This window comes from Cryptomeria japonica, chromosome 7, assembly GCF_030272615.1.
Source record: "Cryptomeria japonica chromosome 7, Sugi_1.0, whole genome shotgun sequence".
NCBI classification, from domain to species: domain Eukaryota; kingdom Viridiplantae; phylum Streptophyta; class Pinopsida; order Cupressales; family Cupressaceae; genus Cryptomeria; species Cryptomeria japonica.
Genome location: NC_081411.1, coordinates 316,557,053 through 316,580,965, shown reverse-complemented (window position 1 = coordinate 316,580,965; position 23,913 = coordinate 316,557,053).

The following is a 23,913-nucleotide window of genomic DNA, read 5'->3' as shown; positions in this document are numbered from 1 at the left end:
TCAATATAAATACAAAGGAAACACAATACGTTTTCCACAAAATGTTGAACTTGTTTAAATTTTTTTGCCACATACACTAAATCATTTGCCAATCATTATTGTTCGAAGAAGGGGTCAACATGGTACCAATTATAACTTTATAGTCAATAGAGATCATGTGCATGAAGCACTTAAGTACAAAGTAGACCATGACAAGTTTTACTCCGATGTTAGAATTGATGGAAATGGTCTCGAAAATCTATCAAGAAATCATAAAGATTTTATTTTTTTGATAAATTGAAAAAAATGCACATGGAATTCAATTATGATGCAAATGGAATGATATTTGTGGGTCCAATGATGGACATAGATGAAACTAATATATTTGACCACACAACATCAATAGATTTCAAACTTCGTAATACTCAAAGAGAGATGGAATTGATTCATGCATGGGTTAATAACCGTGACACAAATCCAACAACATTAATTGATTAGTCAATGATTGCTGCATCTTCTATTAATTAGTATGTTACATTAGGATTACTTGATATGGGATTTCGTACATTATTTCTCGATGGACATTGTGACTGGTTAGAACCTCTAATGAGGCGAATGCATCTACATGAATTTGTAAAGCATCTATTGCAATATGGGGACAACCATTTTGGTCCCTATTCAAGATTCAGGTATTTTATGATGAATATGATAATAAGACATCGTGCACAAAGTTCATCAGCTATATTTGTCAAAATAAGTCTTTAAAACATCCTAATCACCATTAATGAGTGACATCAACACATGGAAAATATGTTATAGTCCCATCTAGATGATAAACTAATGTGGTTTGGAACCAAATTGAGGGGTACTAGGTCATATTGGACCAAATATCTTGTAGAATTGACAAACATGCTTCATAAAATAGGATCTCCTATAATATTATTCACATTGAGTGCTATAGATATGTATTAGCCTAATTTGCATGCATTAATACTAGGAACACTGCCAAGCAATCCATGAGAAGCTCAAATTTGGCAAAAAAAAATGTCATAGACTATCCTCATATAGTCGCACACTACATGCATGTAAGGCATTCAATATTTAGAAAATAGATTCTAGAAAAGGGAATGAATATAAAATATTATTGGATTAGATATGAGTGGCAACAAAGGGGGTCACCAAATGTGCATGGATTCATTTTGATGAATAAAGCACTGAATATGGACAATATTTATTGGTCAAATGAGGAGCAATGAAATAATGCTAAAAGAGTTTTTCATTCTTATTTTCATGGATGGAATCCCCCAAAAGATCCACATTAACAAAATATGTAGGCATGTACCCAAAAATCCAAACACATATCTACTATATCACATAATCTTCTTATACTTAATAATATAACTAAGACACTAGAAACAAGAGAAACCAAAGAAGGGATAATGAGGAGATCAAGCGGATTGCTAAGAACATGGAGCAACTAGAGCTAGAAACTATTGAGTTTCTAAAGATCTTTACCTAGACTTGGCTTTTCTTTTCTTCTTTTTTTGTTGTCTGGTCTTTAGTTTTTGTGTGTTGTGTCTTTATGCTGTCAGCTTTTTATTATTCAGCCAACTATTTTTTCTATGTTTGCTATCTTTTGTTTTTTTGGTGTTCTCTAATGGCTATCTTTTGATCTAATGTTGGAAAGGGTTTTAGGGGCCCTTAAAAACCCATTTTCACCCAATCAAAAACTAAGGCATTAGTTTGTATTTCCTATTATAATCATTCCAAAGTCTCCTTCAACATCGATGTTTGAAAAATACAACACAACTTGCAGAGATGGATATTGAATATGACTGTGAAGAGATACCAAAACTATGTTGAATGACACATAGTCTCTAGGGAGGTTGTGTGCCTATGAAAAAAAGGAGGAAGAATTATTTGCATGTAAGTATTTCATTAGCAAAAATATTAATACGATGTTTAAATATATAAAATTTATACAAATCAATAAGATATGTAAGTTTATATTCATTGCAAGTATAATTCTCCTTGGTCATTGAATCTAGGAGGATCTAGATTATATGAAGACATAGAAACAACAAACAAAAAAATTAAACCAACAGGAAATGATCAAAGAGTCAATACACATAATTACTACATACTACAATTGTGGAGAGAAAATAGAGTAAAAAACTATTCTTTCCAAACATGTAGTAATAATGTATATTGCAAAGTATGTAGCAAAAGTAGAGAAAATATTAGAATCATACAACCAAATGTTGATGCATCTGTCAAACATGGAAAATCTTGATGATTTGGTTGCACAAGCATATAGAAGACTTCTAAGAGAGAGTTATAGAAAGAGATATTTGAGCTCAAGAAACATGTCACATGTTGCTAGAACTTCCATTATTAAAGTTTAGTAGAACATTTCTTGATCCAAATGTTTCATGTGAAGTATTCAAACTCATAGCTATACATTCTGAACACACCAATGAAGAATAAACAATATCTCTCATTGATGGATAAAAACAATGCCTCCTTCTAGATGGAAGATGTCTTATTGATTGGTGCAGCCATATCATGGATATATAATCCTAAATAAAGAAGAGACAATAAGTGAGAATCAAGACAAAAGCCAACTATTGCTAGAGTTTTCCCTAGGTTTATATCCATTCCTCGATGTGACTCAGATAAGTGGATTGAATTTTTTTATAAGATTTATTATTGTACAAACCATTCCGTGACATAGCAAGAGATAATGGTCATGATAATGACTCCATAATTACAAACTGGGAATCATTTAGCTACAATCCTTGGCATGTGGGACAAACAACAACTGTAGAAAATGTTAAAAATATCAAGGATTCTAAAATTGAAGATGATGAACCTATTCAAAGAAATACCACAAAGAATGAATGAGAGGTTATATTTGGACTATCATGGCCAAAATATACAAGTTTTTGAAATAGATATGTTGGATAGAAGAGACATTGACAGACATACAAATTGGTATCATGAATATCAAGGTAAAGAGTACACAATTAGAGCAATTAATTTCATAACCAACACGTGAAATCATGGATGCCTCATAAATGAAAATGTACCGCAATCCATCTACTATGCAAACCTCTATGCTAAACAAAGAAAATCGATCAACATAATTATGAAACACTACCATACAAATCAAATTGCAGGGCCTCTATTCATGATAATACAAGGTAATCTAAACCCATATAATTTTGTTAGGGAATTCATTGAACTCAAAATCTATGAATGAGAAGAACTCATTCTACAGCTCAAAACATCTCAACATGAGAAAACATATAGATATCTAATGCTAGGGCATTGTAAAATTTTATATATGAAAACAACGATAGATAAAACAATAGATTCAATGCTTTCATTTGATAGATAACAACAGAAATGGTTTAGTATGATGAAAATATACAAAAAGAGATTCAGCTGTACAAAAATTCTCCAATAAGAAGAAATTACATACTTGTGGGTGAATCTAAATTATGTAAATAGAACATAACTATAGGAAATAAAAAATGAATGAGTACACTAATCTCTCTCAAAATGCAGCTTTAATTTAAGCTCCAAATAATTGCCATTTGTATTCATTATTTTTGAAGATTTGATTTTAGTAGCCGACGCAATAATTAAATAATTTATTGTGAATATTTTATCACATTAAAGGTTTTTGGCAAATTGGTCGAAAGGTGGAGTTTTGAGGTTACAGATTGGGGATTCAAATCCCTTTAAACCCCCCTCTTTCCTCCTCTTTATTTTGGTGATACTTGACATAGTAAGAGGCAGAGGAAATGAAACATAAAAGAAAACTAAAAGTAGAAATCCTTAATAACAGTGATAAAATTAGAAACAACTAGAAAAAGATCTTTCTACTTTTATATACTTCAAAATCACACGTTAACCTTCTTCATTGCATTGAGTTTTTTCTCCTTTTGTGCTTAAATATATACTCAAAACATAGTCCCCTATTGTTACAAACAACTATCAATTTTTTTTATATTTTAACTTTTTTCTCCTCACACTAAAACTATCCCCTCTTCTGGTTATTGTATTTTTGTTATATATGTTCTATAAGCTTCTACAATCTTCTACATACCCAGCTATATGAAAAGACTTAGAATATGGTATATGCATTTTAGAGTAGAAAAAAACAAAGTATTAAATGCAGTTACAGACTTAGCAAGAAAATATCTGAGCAAAAAGATTGTCATAAAAAATTATATAATATTTAAATCTGTTGTATAAATGTCTTTCAAAAAATATGAGTAGTTGAAGAGACAATAGTGGAGGGAAAGATAGTCTATGGAGCTATAGTAGGTGGGAGTAGTTGGTGATTAACTCCAATGCTCCCCCTTAATCACAACTACGAACATCTATGATTCCCAAGCTGATTCTTTGATGAAGAAAACTTTCTTTTCCCAATGTTTTGGTGAAGATATCAGCGAATTGATTCTGACCTGCAATGCTCCAAAATGATTTCTCCATTGTTGATCAAACCCTTAATGAAATGATACCCTATGTTTATATGCTTGCTCCTTTTCTGAAAGACTGGATTCTTAGATAGTGCTATGGCTGAGTTGTTGTCACAATATATCTTAGTTGGTTCTTCTTGTTTGTGCTTCAATTCATTCAAGATTCTTATCATCCATACTGCTTGACACATTGCCCCTGTAGCTACTACATACTCAACTACAACTGATGAAAGAGTGACTGTTGGTTGTTTTTTTGATGCCCAAGATACTACACTTGATCTCATTGGTAAACATATTTGTCACTGTGAATCAATCTTCAAATCTAACCCTGTTTGCCCAAAGAGCAGTGACAATCACACCAGTAGTTGGAGAGATTTTGGTGAAGCCCCAATCTTCCTTTGCATTTGAGAGGGGCATCTCCCTCATATGATAGAGGTATTTAGGATTTTTGTGTACTCTTAACCCGAAAGTACATAAAGGAGAAAACACAAAACTAAAGAAAGGTAGAGAATAGAAACCTCGACAGTAGACATATGAATACCAATTGAGATTTCACAACAGATAATGATTATAAAGGGGAATTTAAGCACAATATAAGCTCTGACTTGCAATGATGATGAAGAAGGGCTACAAATCTCAACATACAAAGAGCTAAATAACTCTAACACATCCAAACTAAGATACCAAAGCTTGCTAATGTTTCATTACATCAATTGCATAAATCATAAGCATTCCAATAGATGATAAATGATTTTCACATGGATAAAAGATACCACTAATTTGACACACGAAAAAGCAGCAATAATAACTCAAAAAGAACATATAGAACATATGAACTAAATGAATCCTTTATTATCTTCATGAAATTATAAAATCTCAAGAATCCTTTTACACAAAGTGCAAAACCAAAAGTAATCAAACTTGCTCTCAAAATTTCTCCATAGTCTCTCCCTTTTGAAGAAGTTCCCCCCCTTTTACAATGTGAAAGTCATGAATATATAGGCTTTCAGAAGGAATAACTACTTTGTAACCAACTAGCCTAACTACTTTAAGTAACCACTTACAGTAACCACTTTTAATAACCACCTTAGGTAACCACTTTGTGTAACTACTTAGAATAACTTCCTAAATAGCCACTTAGGATAACTACCATAAGAAAACACTTAGAGTAACTACCCCTTTCAAGACAAGTTAGGATTTACCTAACTTTTACAAATGTCAAGCCCAAAAGCTAACTTTAGTTACAATAAGTGACTTAAATCACTTTTACAAAGAATAAATTGAAACATTTAAACATTAAAGTTAGGACCAATGTGAGTTACATATCCATCTTCATCTTCTTTATTGATCTTCATGACCGTCTCATCATCTATTCATCTTTATTGATATCAAGAAGTAGTTTTCGCCAACAAATCTTCTTCAAGTGTATATGTGTTTCAACTATTCCATTAAGCATATTTCACTTCCATGAATACACCTTCTTCCAGAAACCAAGGAGCCTTGCATCATTGTGACTAACTTTATTTCAAAATATTGCATCGTTTGTTCACATTTCCCCATAACCATCTTGACATGACATTAAGTGAGAAGAGTTGAATGTCTTCACTAAATGATAAATTTATATACATCTATATATTCTTTGTCATGGTGATATCTTTCTGATCACAACATTCTTGTAACAAGGCTCTCAAGTGATATGCTCCTTAAGTGTACCATAAAGCACATTGAAATGTCATTCATTTGAGCTAATAATGTGTGAAATATTGAATCACAAGATCACCAATCTTATCAATAGGATCAACAATACCACAAGGAAAAACAATCATGATTGTATTCTTGTTCACATAGCACCTTGAGTAACATGCCCATAATTACTATTAAGAGAATTTTTGAGCCATTTTGTGGCTTAAAAAGAAAATATGTTCATTGGAATCATCTCCCACAATGGTACCCCTGTTATCTTTATTTTTAAATATGATGCTCTGTGGTTTGGTGTGATATTTCTTTGATGCATTATGTCAATACTTCCTGCACTTCTCTTCATCTCCACATCAACAAGGTTTTGGAAATTGACTTTGGGATTTTTTTAACATATCTGCTTATAATCTTTTAAATTCATTCTAACATGTCTTTTGTGTGAAACTTGCTATTATTTCATTTTGCTCCATGAGATGACATCTTTTGGAGGCATTTATCAAATGGGTATTTTGCTATGCAAATGCTTTCAAGGCTTGCAGTCATAGCGGTTAGAGCATTTCAAATTATAATATCAAATGAACTTATATTATCCAGTGTGCTTCAATGGGTGTCCATACCATGCAGTGTTGCCTTCAAGCCATTTTGAGAATATCAAACATATAGGCATCCATGTCAGAGGATAAGACAACTCTAAGGCTCCTCATACCGAGCAAAAGGATTGAGTATTGGAAAATAACAATAGTTCACTATTAGAACAATTTTATTCCATGAGCATAAAATAATGTTTCTCTCAAGAATCCTTTTGAACAATTCATTATGCCATGTCTATGTTTGTCATGCTACACACATGTCGACCAATGCCTCTCCTTTACTTTGTATGCTTGTGTGACAATGTTGATTGCTAGGACATAGTTAAAACTAATATCTTTCATAGGTGATTTAAGGAGTATCGACAATTTTTAACTCTTTGTTCTCCCTCTTCATCGATGTTATGGGATGTGTGAGAATCTTAACTTTCGAAACCTAGGAAGAGTTAACAACTTGTTGATTATGACCAATATGCTGCCTTGAAACCTTTCCTTTGCCTTGTCTATACTTACATTCTTTTATGGAACATTTTCAATTAGTCCATTTTGTACAGAATCTACAATCATTTCATTTCTTTTCTTGAGATGATATCCCTCTTCCTATAGGCATTTCACCAAATAGCTCATATTCCTCTCAATGCTTCCACCTTTCACATACATATCTATGTAGGCACTTGCAACTATAAATCAAACATCTGATAAACCCGTTTACCGATAATGCTCCACTCCATGCTTCACATTCTAGAAAACACATCGCCATAATCGATGTTGGTACATGACATTGAGTGTCTTCAAGGTGGTCACCATAGACACAATGGTCGATTACAACCACTTATCAATCAACTATGTATGCAATCCTTTGGATCAAAATCTGTATAGCCTCCATTTTGATTTTAGAGATGTGAAGTCCATTTGCTTGTATATTACTAAAGCTTTGTAAACATATCCATTTTGTGTTTGGTCTGCAATCATTACATTCATTGGAATGAAATCGTTTTGAAGAATTATGTCAAACAGTTCATATATGCTTGCCCCTACCCTTCTAGCGAACACACATGGTGAAATAGAATTTGTCTTTCTATGCAATTACTCAAAGGATTTTCAAAAAATTTCAATATACCCATTGTCTACATATACTGCAATCATGCATTTGGTGAGACCACATTTATTTGAGGCATTGTTTAAAATAGTTCATGTGTTGTGTATGATTCCTCATTTTGCACTCGTATCTACCACCTTTTGTGCCTATGTTGCAATCATGGCATTCCATGAGATGAGTCCTCTTTGAGGCATTTTATCATAGAGTTCAAGTGCATTTTCTTGAAAATGAATAAGTCCTTCACAACGAATCCATTTTTTGCAGATATTGCAATCATTACGTTCCTTGAGATGACATATCCTTCGAGACATTATGGTAAAATATATGTACCCACTATGCTCTGATACGTGTTCATAACATTCCAAAGGCTCCCATTTTATCACTCGCATGAAGGATGTTGGCATGGATTGTGAGCATTTTTGTTATAGACAAAACAAATGGTGCTCATGTAGTTCGAGTTTATAACTACCTGGTTGCATGTGCTTGAAATCTTTTTGAACCCTTTTCAACAAAACCATTTTATTGTATATCATGTTGGCCAAAGCATTTCCAACAATATTATCGCACAAAATCCTCTATATCGTTATGATTTGATGAAGTACTTATTTTCGAGTAGTTATAATAACTACCTCCCTCTTGGTCTTCGAGATCAAATGAGAAACTCTCGTTGTTGGCACTTTGTGAAAGTTGGCCAACTTGCCAACTTAGTCAAACTTCTGATAGTTATGTCTTCATCGGTCTTCATTCTATCTGTAAGTTGTGAGCCTTGGGATAAACACCAATTTTTATTACCTTTAAACTCACTATTCTCCTTATTGACATTATGAACAATAATTATTGCACCTTGATAGCAACTCCCATATTTTGCATGCATGACTACAAGAGCATTTTCAGCTACAACATCTGTTAAAAATCCTTTGGCCTTTATGCTTCGATGGATGTCCATACCATTCTAAAGCTCTCATCTCATGACAGGGAAGATGAAACAATATCCATGAGAAATTTGTTCTTATCCTTATAATGAGTTGGTTATAATAACCAACAACCAACTTTATCTTCCACCATTTTCTTTCACATTGAAAACTCATAGAATGTTTATTCATCAACAACTTTGGATCCTTTCACAACTTTATGAAAAGACTGAAGACACTTGATTAAACTTTCATATTAGTAGAATACAAACTTACCAAAGAGAACCTCCTTGTTGAACCATTTAATCATGAGCTATAAATTGGCCACATTATTTGAAATAACACCTGAAATATCTCCATAATAAGATTTTATAATATCTTGCATAGATTTTTAAGTTTAATTGCTCTTGTAATTTTCAACACGATACATAATGGCTTCCAAGAGTTATGATTGAAATGATATTGTTCTGATTCAGAATGTAAAGAGATCTAACATTTACAAATGATTGGAAGTTTTTTTTTTTTAGCTAGAAGGTTCTCATTTGTATGATTTTGATGTGAACAGTTCAAAGTTTGTCTAGTTTAAAATTGGGGCTAACAACTGGCATTGACTGGGGACAAGGACTGTAAGGGGCTTAGGATGAATCTAGAATCTTGACAAAGGATTAGTGCCTTATCCAATGGGCAATAGAGTCACAAAAAGAGAGGATAGAACATATTGGAGAGGCCAGACACAAACCAAAAATGGGGCAAACATAACCAAAACTTCAGACTAAATATGTACATGGTAGGCAAAGCTTGCATCAAATTTCTCTAAGATGATCATACAAAGCCATTTATAGGCTAGGAGAGATAGGAACCTATCTAGAAAAGTGGTGTGCATCCATGTGACACCTGTAAGCTCAGTAGGTTGGCAAGATCAACATGTATAAGATGAAAAAACGTCTTTGACCAACGAACCAAACAACCATATCTCATCATAAATCTTTGGACTCTCTTGAATCAAATTGGTATTGTTTATGGTGAAAATGGATAGCAACAACATTGAAAGACTAAATGGATTCAACAACAAAACCCTAACCTAACAATAGAAAGATCTACCATAACATATGAAGATTACCTAAGACAATGCAAATCAAATGAAATCACAAAGATTATACCATCACATGTCTAATAGGGTTTGGATCTTAATTCTTCCTATCTCCATTGATCTTGCTTGATATATTTGATCTTAGATTTTATGTACACAAGAGCTCAACAAAGAACGGAAATGTGGTTGCAAGTAGGCTTGATTGCATATGAAAGTTCAAAAGCATAGTGTAGTAGAGAAATCAAGTAGTCAGGGTTTGATAATGAAGGAAGCATCTCCTTATTTAGAAGACACTCTAAGAAATGGAGGGATAAGATTGAGAGGTGTAAAAGATAAATGGTTAGCTATGATGAGAGGGTAGGTAAAGAAAATAAGAAAATAATAAGAGGGTAGGTAGTGTGGGAATTAAGAGATGAATGACGTGTCATAGGTAGAAAAGGTTAATGAATTAATTAAATAAATAAATATTTATTTAATTAATAGAAGAAGTGGGATAATTAAATAAATAAAATATTTATTTAATTAATAGAAGAAGTGGGATAATTAAATAAATAAAATATTTATTTAATTTAGGAAAATGATAATTTAAATAAATAAAGGTATTTATTTAAATGAGAAATAAGGCTAGAAGAGGATAAATAAATTAATTAAATAAATAAAGATTTATTCAATTAATAGAAGAATTAGGATAAAGTAATTAAATAAATAAAATATTTATTTAATTAGACTGGATAATTTTATGTGTCTGCATTTTGCCCCTCTTTGAGACAATGCAGCTTGTCACGTTGTTTCAAAGAAGATAATATGAATTGATACAAAGTTGCTCCAAGATGGGAATGACATGCCCCCTCGAGAGATTGGATGAAATTTTTTGAAAAGATCACAGACAATCTCTTGATAAGAAAGAAAGGCTAGAATGGTCTGACTAGATAGGATAGAGTGACAGAGTCACAGGATAATGAAGACTGACATGGGAAACTAGGGCTAGGGCTAGGGTAGTCTATAAGATAGACCACAAGGGGAAAACATCCTCATTGTCAGCCACACATCCAAGAGATTAGAGTGCAGAGAGAGAATAGAGCAGCAACAGTCAGTAGCAATGGCATTGGTGCACAAATTTGATCGCATTCGTTGATTTTAGAGGCCCGCAGATGTAGGAGAGCTGGTGAGTACCACACAACCTCCTTGTAATTTGTCGCAATAAATGTTGTCATTAATGCATGTTAGGTAGAGAAATAAATGCACATTTACGAATGTCAAGTGGGGTCAAAAAATGCTAAGGCGCATCTATGCTGGTGCCAGGCATGTCTGGGTTAGCTAGGCGCATCTGTGTTTGTGTCAGGCACATCTATGCAGGAAAAGGCATTTGTGCAATATGCAAGCACATTTATGTAATGAAATCGCGTTTATGTCATGAAGGAGCATTTATGTCTTCAAGGTCAAATCAACAGTTCTGTGATAAACATACGTTGTCAATTGGATAAGCTGCTGAGAGGATACACTCAAGTAGGTCCTCTAGGGAAGACTAGAATAGATTAAGGGCTAGGATTGACAATTTTGTAATAGAACATACGTTGCCAATTAGGAAACTACTCAAGAGGATACACTCAAGAAGAGGCCCTAGGATAAGATAGGTCAAGGAACTTTGTGATGAACAAGGAGTACCAGGACATAGTATTTTGTGATGAATAGGGAGTACTAAAAAGAGCAGCACTTTGTGATGAACAGTGAGTGCAAATGTAGGCAGCACTTTGTGATGAACATGGAGTGCAAAAACACGTAGTACTTTGTGATGAACAGGGAGTACCACTAGGATAAATAGCAACACTTTGTGATAACAGTGAGTGTCACTAGGATAAATATAAGCGCTAGGATAATGAGCAGCATTTTGTGATGAATAGGGAATCCCACTATGACTGACATGATTAATTTGCTTGACTGCAGGAGTACCTACCTATGCTGGAGTCATGGGAGAGATTCCCATCAACTCAGAGGTTATGACCAAAGCTAATATTTGAGGAAAGAGCCGCAATTGAGGTTATGGGTTTGCAATTTATTCTGTATGTTCATGAGTTTCAGGCGAACATGGGGTTGCTGACTGCGTTGGCTGAGAGATGGCACTCAGAGACTTGCACGTTTCATTTGCCAATGGGTGAGATGACAGTCACTTTAGAGGATGTATACAGGATACTGAGGATATCGATCGATGGGGAGTTAGTTCCTTACAATCGAGACAGAGATAGATGCACTGAGATGAATGTTCCAAGATCTGGGATTGGAGATGAGGGCAGGACATGTCGCTTAGGATACCATGACAACGACAGGATTGGTGCTACCAACGGTGCTAGGAGGAGTGATTAGTGGGTTGCTCTGTCTGGATAGGGCGACGTGAGAGGTGGCTGCAGAGGACATAGGGGCCAGGATAGATGATCTTGTGGCGGGTCCTTATAGGGCTCAGACTCCATCGAGGCTAGGTGGCTCCGAGGGAGGGAGTTTATCATAGTCTTAGAGGGCTCCCTATGTATCAATTTGTACTATTTTGTATGATGATGTAGACACCTTTGGGTGATTGTATCTATATGATTTTGACATCATTGTATCATGACACTTATGATATATATATTCATATGAGATTCATCCTTGTGGCAATTATATGCATGTGTACCTATGTGATGTTTCTATGTGATACATATATCTATGTGATGCTTATGATATGGATGCAAATATGTACATGATGGAATGTAATATATTTTTATTCTTTTATGTTTTATATGTTATGCAAATGCAAATGTGAATGTATGAAATGCAGATGAATATGATAATGCAAATAACTATTTACATGATGAAAATGTAAAATGTGCTAACATTTGTTGTGTGCAGGATGTGATGTGATTATGATATCTATATGTATGTATGAAATGCTTAATATGTGATAATGCAGGTGCAACTACATGAAATGTAAATGTTTTTGGCATCTCATTATACTCAGTCATGTGATATCAGGCTACACGGACTCAGGAAGGACGTTGAAAGTCAACCAAGAAATGGGGATGGAAGATAGAAGACATGAAAGTGAAAGAGCTTCTTGTGTGTTATCATCATTGAGCTTTATTATGGCAAAACAGGTTATGACAATCAAGGCATATGTTCAACCCAGAAAGTCATTGTACCTGTTTGCATGGAGATAAGACAGTCACAAACAAGGAATGCCCCAGTTCATACTAGACTCATAGTGTCTTCATATCCTTGGACAAGTCATAGCATTACTAAGAGACAATCCACAAATAGCAAAAAGAAAAATAGGTGACAATACCCCATCCTTTCCTTTCTAGTCAAAGACATTCTAGAGATAGAATCTCTAGTGAGAGACATCCTGGAAAAGCTAAAAGACATGTCACCAAAAGATAAAATCAAAATAACACCAAGACTCGACACAAACATCCACTGTAGTCCTCAAGTTTAGTGTCTCTTGTCACTTGTATAAGTCTTATTTAATTGTGGTCACAATGTTTACTTTCACAAAAAGGATAGATAGCACTGAACCATTATGTTGTCTGAGTCTGTTGAAAAATTTGATTTGTTGAAGCCCATTGTTGCTGCTGTGTCTCATCTAAAACTGACTGAATCCATGCAACTGATACCGTATTGCGAAGAAGATGAAACTTTATTACGGATTGGTGATGCAGATGTTGCTTTATTGCGGATTGTGCATGGATAGACTAAAGAAAACTGGAAGAAACTGTACTCCTTGAAACATGTGATGTTCTTAGTTCCACACCCATTACTAGACGTACGATTTTCCTTAGCCACAGATAGGAGTTGATTTATTATGGATGGAAAGGGGGAAAAGGAGGGATTATTATGAATGGCTAACCAATCTTAGGTAGATCAATAACAAGCCATGATGGGAATGGATAAGTTTATTATGAATGGATAGGCTGTGAGTGTGTGCAAAGTGACAAGATGAAATGGAATCCTGAAGGAGGGAGGAGCAATGTCTCTACACATGGTGTTGGTGACCCAGTTTTCACCATGGTACTTGCCCAGGGCACCACCGAAGTGGTTTTCACCATTGGATGAAATGGTTTTTTCTTTTGTTTTCCAATTTATTTTTTTTTTGTGTCACAAGGCGCCTGTTTGCCAAGTTTTCATCAAGTAATGATTTTTTTAATTTTTATGATTTTTTTTTATTTTTGAATTTTTTTGATTTCTTTTGTATTTTTAAATTAGAATATTCTGAAGAGCTATGTGTAGAACCTACGAAGGTGCATGCTATTGATAGGATCCTCCAAAGATTCACCCTCTGTTGTTGAGAGCTGATATGCACCAGATCCATATGTTGGTGTGATGATGTAAGGACCAAGCCAGTTTGGTTCAAACTTGCACTTCTTCTTTCTGTCTTGTTATTTTTTAGGATTTTCTCTAAGAACCAAGGCACCCACCTCAAATGTGTTAGGCTTAACCTTATGATTGTAACTGCAATGTTCCTTGACTGAATGATGTGTATCTCGAGTGATTGTCTTCCTTGATGAAGGAACTAAGATAGAATTACTAGTGTGTGGACTACATAGGCCCGTATGCGTGTCACCTGAAGAAGTTTGGGCACCCCTAATAACAAAGTCCTTCAAGGAAGCTCCATTAAAGGTCCATGATGTATCACCAGAAGGGAAAGGATGTGTGGAACAAGTAGATGAGTGATGAAGGCTTATGATTGTGAAAAGAAGTGAAAGTAAGATGACATGATGGAGACTTAGGATCAACAAGTATGCGTTTTGATTTGAAATTTTAGAGCTTTTGCCCCCAATTTTTTTGATATTAGGGGAGATCAACTCTTGTTCTTTTTTCTTCATATGATTTTTATCCTTGACTTTGATTTTTGTAGAGTACAATAGCTTTTGATTTTGATTTGGACTAAAGGATTTCTCTTTAGTTTTGACTTTTAGTTTTTTCTTTTCAAATCTTAATTTTCATCCCCAATTAGTAAAGGCTTTTGTAATTCTTGTTGATCCAAGTCTGGGAGAGAAGTGGAAATGGAATGAGTGGATGAAATGGTAGAGCTATGTGAGTTCTCAAGAGGGCTGGTGATACACTCAATAGATTCTTCACTTGGACCACTCTTAGGACTATTGATATCAAGAGATGCTTGCACCACTAGAGGAGATTTGCATTTAGACTTAGTAGCCACAACACTAGGTGGTTCACACCCAATTCCTTGCAAATTGTTTATAGATTGTTCATGTTGATTGAATACCTTAGGAGATAGTGGGAGTTGATCAACATGAAAGATATAGTCACCGCATCCCAGGACTTTAATCTTGAACTTTTCTTTGATCTCTGCTTGTTTTGATGTAAAATTTTTCAAGGATTCTGGATCCACATATGCCGATGAAGGAATAGTCTCTTGATTGGTTGGAATTGTTATTTTTGATCAACTTTTACAGTCACTTCAACTCCATTGTGAGGAAACTTGATGCACTGGTGATATGTAGATGGGACTGCCCTCATTTCATGATTCCAAGGACGTCGTAGTAATATATTGTATGTGAGATCTAGGTCTAGGACTTGAAAAACCACATCTTTTGTAACTGGTCCAACTCTGAGAGGCAAGGTGACTGTGCCCTTGGATGAACACTTTTCATCATCATATGCTTTGATGGTAATTTTGTTTGTAGAATTCACAACTTTATCTGAATATCCCAATTGTTTAATAGTGCTCAATGTACAAATGTTTAGACCTGCTCCTCCATATATCAAGACTCATTTTATTCGATGTTTGTGTATGAAGGCTTCAATGTGTAATGGTGCATTATGTGGCTGACTTAGAGAGGCATCATTGGCTTCTGTGAATGTAAGGGAGTGTGGAATGGAAAGGTATCCCACCATGGCTTGAAACTAGTCCACGTTCAGATCAGTAGGGACATAAGTGTCTCTCAAGATTTTGTCAAGAATGGCTTTATGTGCAGGGGATATGCATAAGAGTTCAAGGATTGAGATAAGCATGGGTGTCTTCCCTAACTGTTCTACAAGGTCATACTCAGGTTTGGTTGACAAGGAAGCGGTGTTTTTAGCTGGAGCACCTTGCAAAGTGAATTTACCTTGATGAGTTTTAACATTACATTCAGAGGTAGGTTCGGAAGAAGATCCAATGCCTTTTAGGAAAATCTTGGGTCTTTCGATAGAAGTCTTAGGCATTTTTTCCTTGATGATAATGGTAGAGACATAATTGTCCATCGAAATATGATTGATAGTTGAATTGTGGTTATAAGATGCTCTGGTATAGTTGGTTTGGTGATCTATGGCTTTACTTTTTCTCTTGTCATGTTTTGGGAATGGTTCCTTAAACATCTCATGTTCTTGATTGGATGAGTATCCTTCAATCTCAATGTCACCTCTATCAATGAGATATTGTATAATGTTCTTCAATCGATGGCAATTTCCTATTTTATGTCCCTTGATTTTATGAAATTCACAATACTCATCATCATTCCACCAATTTGGTTTAACCTTTGGTTGATATGGAGGTAGATCTCAGATTGTTATTATCTTGTTTGCCACTAACTTCTTGAAAACTGAGTGTAGTGGTTCTCCCAATGGAGTGTACTTCCTTCGTGACTTGGAAGTTGTTTGAGTATTCACTTGATTGTTTGTAGAGCTTGATCTAGAAAAAATGATTTTGGGTCGCATTGTATTGGCATCCACAACACCATCATTGACCGTGTTCTTGTTTTTATTCCAAAATCTTGGCTTGTATTATCCTTTAAAGTCCTCTTTGTTCTCTTTGAATATCTTAATGATGCCTTGCTCAATTAGGACCTTTTCTATCACTAATCCTTTCTCAATGACATCCTTGAAGGTGGAAAAACAAGTTTTTCTTAGATCATAACCAATGTCTTTGTTAACATTTTGGGTGAACATGTCTACCATTTGTTTTCATAGAATTTCACAAGAGCATTTGCTGGCTAGATTCCTCCATCTTTGTAAAAATGATGAAAAAGACTCTCCATCTATTTGCTTGGTGTTGCACAAAGTAGTGACTGATATGTCTGTCTCTATGTTGTATGAGAAATGTTGGATAAATGCCTATGCTAAGTCACCCCATGACTTAATACCAACTGGAAGTTGGGAGAACCATTCCATAGCTTGATCACCTAAGCTTTGTTGGAATAATCTCATCAAATATGTCTCTTCTGCTGCTACCTCAATGCAAGCTATGAAAATTTGTCTTATATATGCCTTAGGATCCCCTTTTCCTCTATACTTATCAAACTTAGGTGTCACGAAGTGTGTAGGAAATGGAGGAATTGGAATGCTTTTGTCAAATGGATAGGGACATATGTCTCTCATTGTGTAAGTTGGCTTCAGTGTATTTATGTCCTCCATTTTCTTTTGTAAGTCCTTGATTTGCTGTTCCAAATTATTCTTAGGTAGAGACCGACTTCTTGGGCCATATCCCATGCTTGAACCACCGGGTGGAGGAGGAGCATGTTGCATATATGGATGATATTGATCATACACATGTTCATATGGAGGAGGTCTATAGTGATGTTGCATATATGGACCACTTGGTATAGAGTCATGATGAGGAATGAAATATCTGCTTTGTCCATGTATACCATACTCTATAGGCATTTCATGAGTTTTTTCTAGTGTGTTGCCCCCAAATTTGACGCAGGGTTTCCTTGTGTCCAAATTTTGAGCATGCTTTTGAATATCCAATTGCTTTGGTGGTTGATCCTTAGCATTGGTATGTGATTGAGCATATTTTTCTGCATAAGACTTCCATAATGGTCTGTGAAGGTGAGTATCATATGCTTGACCATGTGTGTATGGGACCTCTGGTTTTTGAAACAAAGACGATGGTGATTCAGGCACCATATGTGGTCCTCTATTGCCTCCACTATTAGGCCTCCTTTGATCCATGTTGAGGTGAGGTTGTTGCAAAGGTCAATTTTTCATTATTTGAGACATGTCAAAATCATGAGGTATTTTGGCTCCACTTTGTGCCATCATTTGTAAGAAATATTGTCTATCCCTCCTCACTATTTCCTCAACCAATCGATTGAAACGGGGATCCATAATGGAGTCTTCCACTTCTGCTGAATGTACTGAAATGTTGTCCATATTGTCATTGTATGTATCATTGTTGTTTGTAGTGTCCATGTTCTCAATATTTGGAATGTTTCTAGAGGCATCCATGTCAGGTAATGTAGTATCATCTGAATTGAAAAAGATATCACTATCATACTCATAGACACTCATGTTTGCAAACTCTTGAGCCTCTTTAGTTTCTCTCTTAGATTTTTGGGAATGGGTTTCAACCATGAACTAGGTATTGACTAAGATGTTTAAGACTGGATGAAAATGGAAAGAGTTTGGAAGATCAAGAGTTGGATGGAATGTAAATGAATCTAAGGTGTACTTGCAATGTCCAAAGTGTAAGACCAAGTATGTATGTAGTAGAGTAGGTGTGACTTCCAAAGAGATGATAGTTTCTCTTGACTCTAAGTAAGACCAAATGAGACCCAAAGGTGATAGACCTTGATGAGGGACCCCTTAGCAAAATGTTGTTGTATGTAGTGTGTTGACAAAGTATGGTGAGGATAAGCAAGTGACCTTTTGACTCAAGTTTAGACAAATGTGAATGTAATGTAAGGTGTAAAGCAATGATGGACTTTGTGAGACCCAAAGACAGGTTGAATGCTAGATGAAAACCTAAAGAGATACCCTAGGAAGCTCAAGAATGCTGAAACTGATTACTCTTGTTTGTTGGATTGTAAATTTTTCCAATTTGTGAAGTTGTTGTTGTGACCAAATCTGAATTTTTGATTGTTTTTGTGACAAGAGGACATAATGTTGATGAGGACTCAATGTTTGCAAGTGTTTAGACTCAAAATGACTAAAAGAAAAGTGTGTTGTTTAATGTAAAAAATTATTTTGCATACACTTGAAGACACAAAAAACACAATGTTTTGCTGTTTGGTCTTGAATGTTTGATTGTTCAAAATAAGACAAGCACAATTTTTATGGTTGGCCAAGACAATAGTTGTTGATCCCACATGGAGTTTCCCCTGAGGCTACGCTATTCAGAGTGGATACTTAGATTGCTTGACCCCATTGGCTCCACCCTCGGCACTCACTTCTTGGGGCAGCCAAGCATCAGTCCCCATGAAAACTCCCCATGGCGAACTTTGTATCTCTACTAAGAACCGTATGTGTGTAGGCCACTACTAGAGGGCCAACCTCCTACCCCAACAACTAGAAGGATTTTGGCTTCTAAAGCAAAAAGGTGCTAGTAAGGGCATCTGCTCGTGTGGCACTTTCAGCTCCATAAATACAGAAGGCTCCTAGCCAGTAGGGGTTATGCCCTACAACTGATCAAATAAATTTGATCAAATTGGTTTATGGGGAGACATAGTGTCAGTATGAACTAATCGGCACATGTTATCCATAGCTTTCACCATGAATGCAGTTGTTTATAGTGGTTCAGAAGAGGATGGTTTTTCCTCTCTACCACTTGGGTCATTCTCTCCTCACTAGTATTCCTAATGACCATAAGGGGAGATAGACCCTCTAAAGATGAAACAAAAAGAGCCTATTGCCCAAGACACAAAAGAAACTGGTTCAATTTTGGTGCACCAATTGAAGTGTTTGATAATATATGAAAACAAGGCACAATAAAGATCAAACTAAAATCCTTGTCAAGGTCCTGCAACAAATATTTATTAGTAGTTTGGATTGTTTCAAATGATCACCCCTTCTTGCAAGCACACAAGTTAGGTAAATTTTAGATCCAAAAGACTTTGTGAAATAGGGGCCTTCAACAATGCATTTTGTTGACCAATTCAAATATCTGATTCATTATAAAAAAATACCACCTATAAAATTTCAAGAGATTTCCAGAAATGTAAGAAAATCCAAAAAAATTGCTAATTTGCTCCAAAAATTATTTTTTTATGAAAAATCATAAAAAATTCATATAAAATGAAAACTCGATCCAAAATATCTAAAATTTTTATTGGACAGTCCTGATGATCTTCCAAAGTTGCATAAAAAATTTTTTGTAACAACTCCAAGCAGTTTGTGAGATATGAGTAAAATAATGCAAAACCCTAATTTTCAAAGATCCAATTTTTGAGGAATGATTTTGCATGAAATTTAAAATCAAAAAGAATAGATCCTATGTATAATTCTGAGAGATCTCCAAACATGTAAGAAAATCCAAAAAATTCACTAATTTACTCTCAAAATTAATTTTTTTATGAAAAATCATAAAAAAATTATATAAAATGAAACCTTGATCGAAAAAATATGAAATTTTTACTAAACACCTCTGATAATTGTCTTGACTTGAAAAACAAATTTGATGCCAAAATTCAAAGCCGTTTGTGAGATCTGATCAAAATAAGGAAAAACCCTAATTTTTAAAGATCCAATTTTTAGGGAAATATTTTGCATTAAAATTAAAATCACAAAGAATAGATCATGTGTATAAATCAGAGATCTTTTAAAAAATATAAGAAAATATGAAAAATTTGCTAATTTTCTCTCAAAGAGCTTGATTTTGTGTCCAAAACCCCAGCTGCACAAGGCTATTCTCCAAATTGTTTTACAAAAAAGCAATATAGGGTTAGAAAAACTTGCAAAAAACACAGATGTAATAAAAATCCATGTCCCATAGGGTGTGTTAAAATGTATATGGTGAAATTGGATTAACAATATTGAAAGACTAAATGAATTCAACCACAAAACCCTACCCTAACAACAACAAAGATCCACCATAACATATGAAGATTACCTAGGACAATGCAAATCAAATGAAATCACAAAGATTATACCATCACATATCCAATAGGGTTTGGATCTTCATTCTTCCTATCTCCATTGATCTTTCTTGATATATTTTCTCTCAGATTTTATGTGCACAAGAGCTCAACAAAGAACAGAAATGTGGTTGCAAGTAGGCTTGATTGCATATGAAAGTTCAAAAGCGTAGTGTAGTTGAGTAATCAAGTAGTCAGGGTTTGATAATGAAAGAAGCATCTCCTTATATAGAAGACACTATAAGAAATGGAGGGATAAGATTGAGAGGTGTAAAAGATAAATGGTCAGCTATGATTAGAGGGTAGGTAAAGAAAATAAGAAAATAATAAGAGGGTAGGTAGTCTAGGAATTAAGAGATGAATGACATGTGTCATAGGTAGAAAAGGTTAATGAATTAATTAAATAAATAAATATTTATTTAATTAATAGAAGAAGTGGGATAATTAAATAAATAAAATATTTATTTAATTTAGGAAAATGATAATTTAAATAAATAAAGGTATTTATTTAAATGAGAAATAAGGCTAGAAGAGGATAAATGAATTAATTAAATAAATAAAGATTTATTCAATTAATAGAAGAATTAGGCTAAACTAATTAAATAAATAAAATATTTATTTAATTAGACTGGACAATTTTAGGTGTCTACAGGTACCACCTTGAATATTTTTTGCAACCTTTGGAATATTTTCAATCATACCAATATCCTCTATCCGAAGAATCCTTTGATTGTTTGGTTTGGGAGAAATCAAGCGTCAAATTGGACATCCTTTATATAATTTGAGAAGTGAAGAAGTTTGAGCTGGTACAAGTATTGAATCTTTTCCTTGATTATCAACTTGAGAGTCATTTATAGAAACACACATCTAAGAACAAAGGATTGATGTAGACGTTTTTGCCATAGAAGGAATCATTATTTGGAGCTTTCAATCACCAATCTAGGGTACAAACATCATGAGAGTTAACTTCAGTGAACTTTTTCATTAGATCATCCATCACCTCATTCCTTGCTTTACTATTGGTACTAATCCCAAAGCTATCCTTTGATATAGGTGAGTCTTCTTGATCTAAAGATTCAAAAAGTGGATTATTGTGAACTTTTAATTATTCATAAGGCATAGATTTCACTTCCACTGAGGTTGATACACCTACATAGATTTCACTTTCAGCTTTCTCAACAATACCCATATATCCTTCTTTATTCTCTTGAATTGAGGATTCTTCTATATGAAACTCTTCGTGAAATTTGAAAACTTCATACTCAGGTTGCATGTATGATAAAGATTGGATGCTTAGTATTTTATCTTCTTTTACTTGGGACTGAACTGGAACCTCATCTATATCTTCAAAAGTAAATGTCAAAGCATGGGAAGCTTGAACACAAAAGTGAAGCCTTAGTGAGGATGAAAATTGTATCTATGGATATAACTTATGACACAACAAAAGACTTGGCTTACCATTCATTTTATTGACAAGCACACATTAGTGTACATTATCAACCAAACTTTAATGTCACAATGTCAAATACGCTTTTGGGGTGCTAGAAATTTTTTATTTAATGAATATATTAAATACTTGTTGTAATAGCCTTTCTAAAAATAAAATAAACATACATAAAAACATATTATAGTAGATTAAATTTTTTATAATTATCTAAATAGGACAGTGCTTTCAATCTCCACAATTTTGGTTGTCTAATTCATAATTTAGTATTAAATTTTGACATAATTATGTTAAAAGAATTACAAATTTATTTTTCAATAAAATTAAAAAATATAAAACAAATAATTCCAAAAAGAATTGATCCAATAAAAATATAACCTACTAACCAAAAAACTCAAAATCTATATTACTTTGAAATATAGGAATTATTAAAGATCTCAAAATATCAATAAAATTGTTTCAATCAGTTTCCATAACAAGTGAGATTCTAAACAATTCAAATTTATTTAATACCTTCAATAAATCTTGAACATGATCAAACCATTTTTTTGAGAACATTGTCAAATCATCCAACTATATGATAATTATGCATTTTGTAACACCTCGCCAGGAACCCCGGAGTATTAACAACTAATAAACCAAAATACATAACAAATAATTAATTATTAATTAATTTATAACACTCAAATTGTAATTAATATCAATAAAATAAATACTACAAACTTAAATAAATCATAAAATAATGCTAATATCTAAACAAGACTTACCAGTGACAACAAGGTGATCAAATATTGTCTAAATGACACATCTCACAAGATAAAAATAAACACTAGATTATTGTCCGTAGGTTAGGATAATAACTAGGGCTAGGCAGATTTTGGGCCTTCTAATATCTCTAGTACCACCATTGGGGTTCAAAGACATGCTCAAACCTGTAGAACTAGGTGGACTCAATTTCAAATTTCTGCAACCTACACAAAAATTGTTGTATACCAACATACCTATATATATCTCTCATCCCATGTAGTGAAAGGAAATCGTGACATCACATGGAGCTCACGAACCAATCATATGAAACCATTCCTTTAATCCTAACCCCAAGCAAACAATGTATTATAGATCTATTCTAAACATAAAATCCAAATAAAAATCAAATTTGAGCATATAAATTTTAAATTATGCAACCCACAAGTCAAGTTTATCAGACATTTGAGAGTTGTGGTGAATTAGACCTTAAAATATATATAATTTAAGTGCATAAATGATGTTATTCAGAAAATATGGCAAATGTAATTGCATTGAAATCAAATTTGAAATCAAAATCAAAATTTCTGCAAGCACTATTTCAGGTTCACCAAAATGTAAATGGTTGGAAATGGGGTGTTTAATATTTTAAGCATCCAAAATAGACCTATTTTTAACGCATTAAATTAAGGAGAGATGAAATCAAAATATTCTACCTCCTTTATTGTAAAAGAGGTCGAATGCCATTTAAATTTTACTCCTCTTTGTGGGGGTTGAATTAGATAGTGAAAACATGAAAGTTGAATGCTACATCTAGCGCTAAAGATGGAAAATTGAAAAATTAACATAAATAAGTATTTATAGATTTAATACAAAGTTGTAAATACAAATTTAAGATGAAGAAGATGAATGGAACCTATTACTACAAATTGGGCCTGAGAAATATGGGCAAAGTAGTTCCTAATGACCTCGTTCCTTCAATTTTGGATGTCGACAAAGATATATTATCTGGAGGAAGAATGATTCTTGGATTCTATCCCAAAAGTTATAC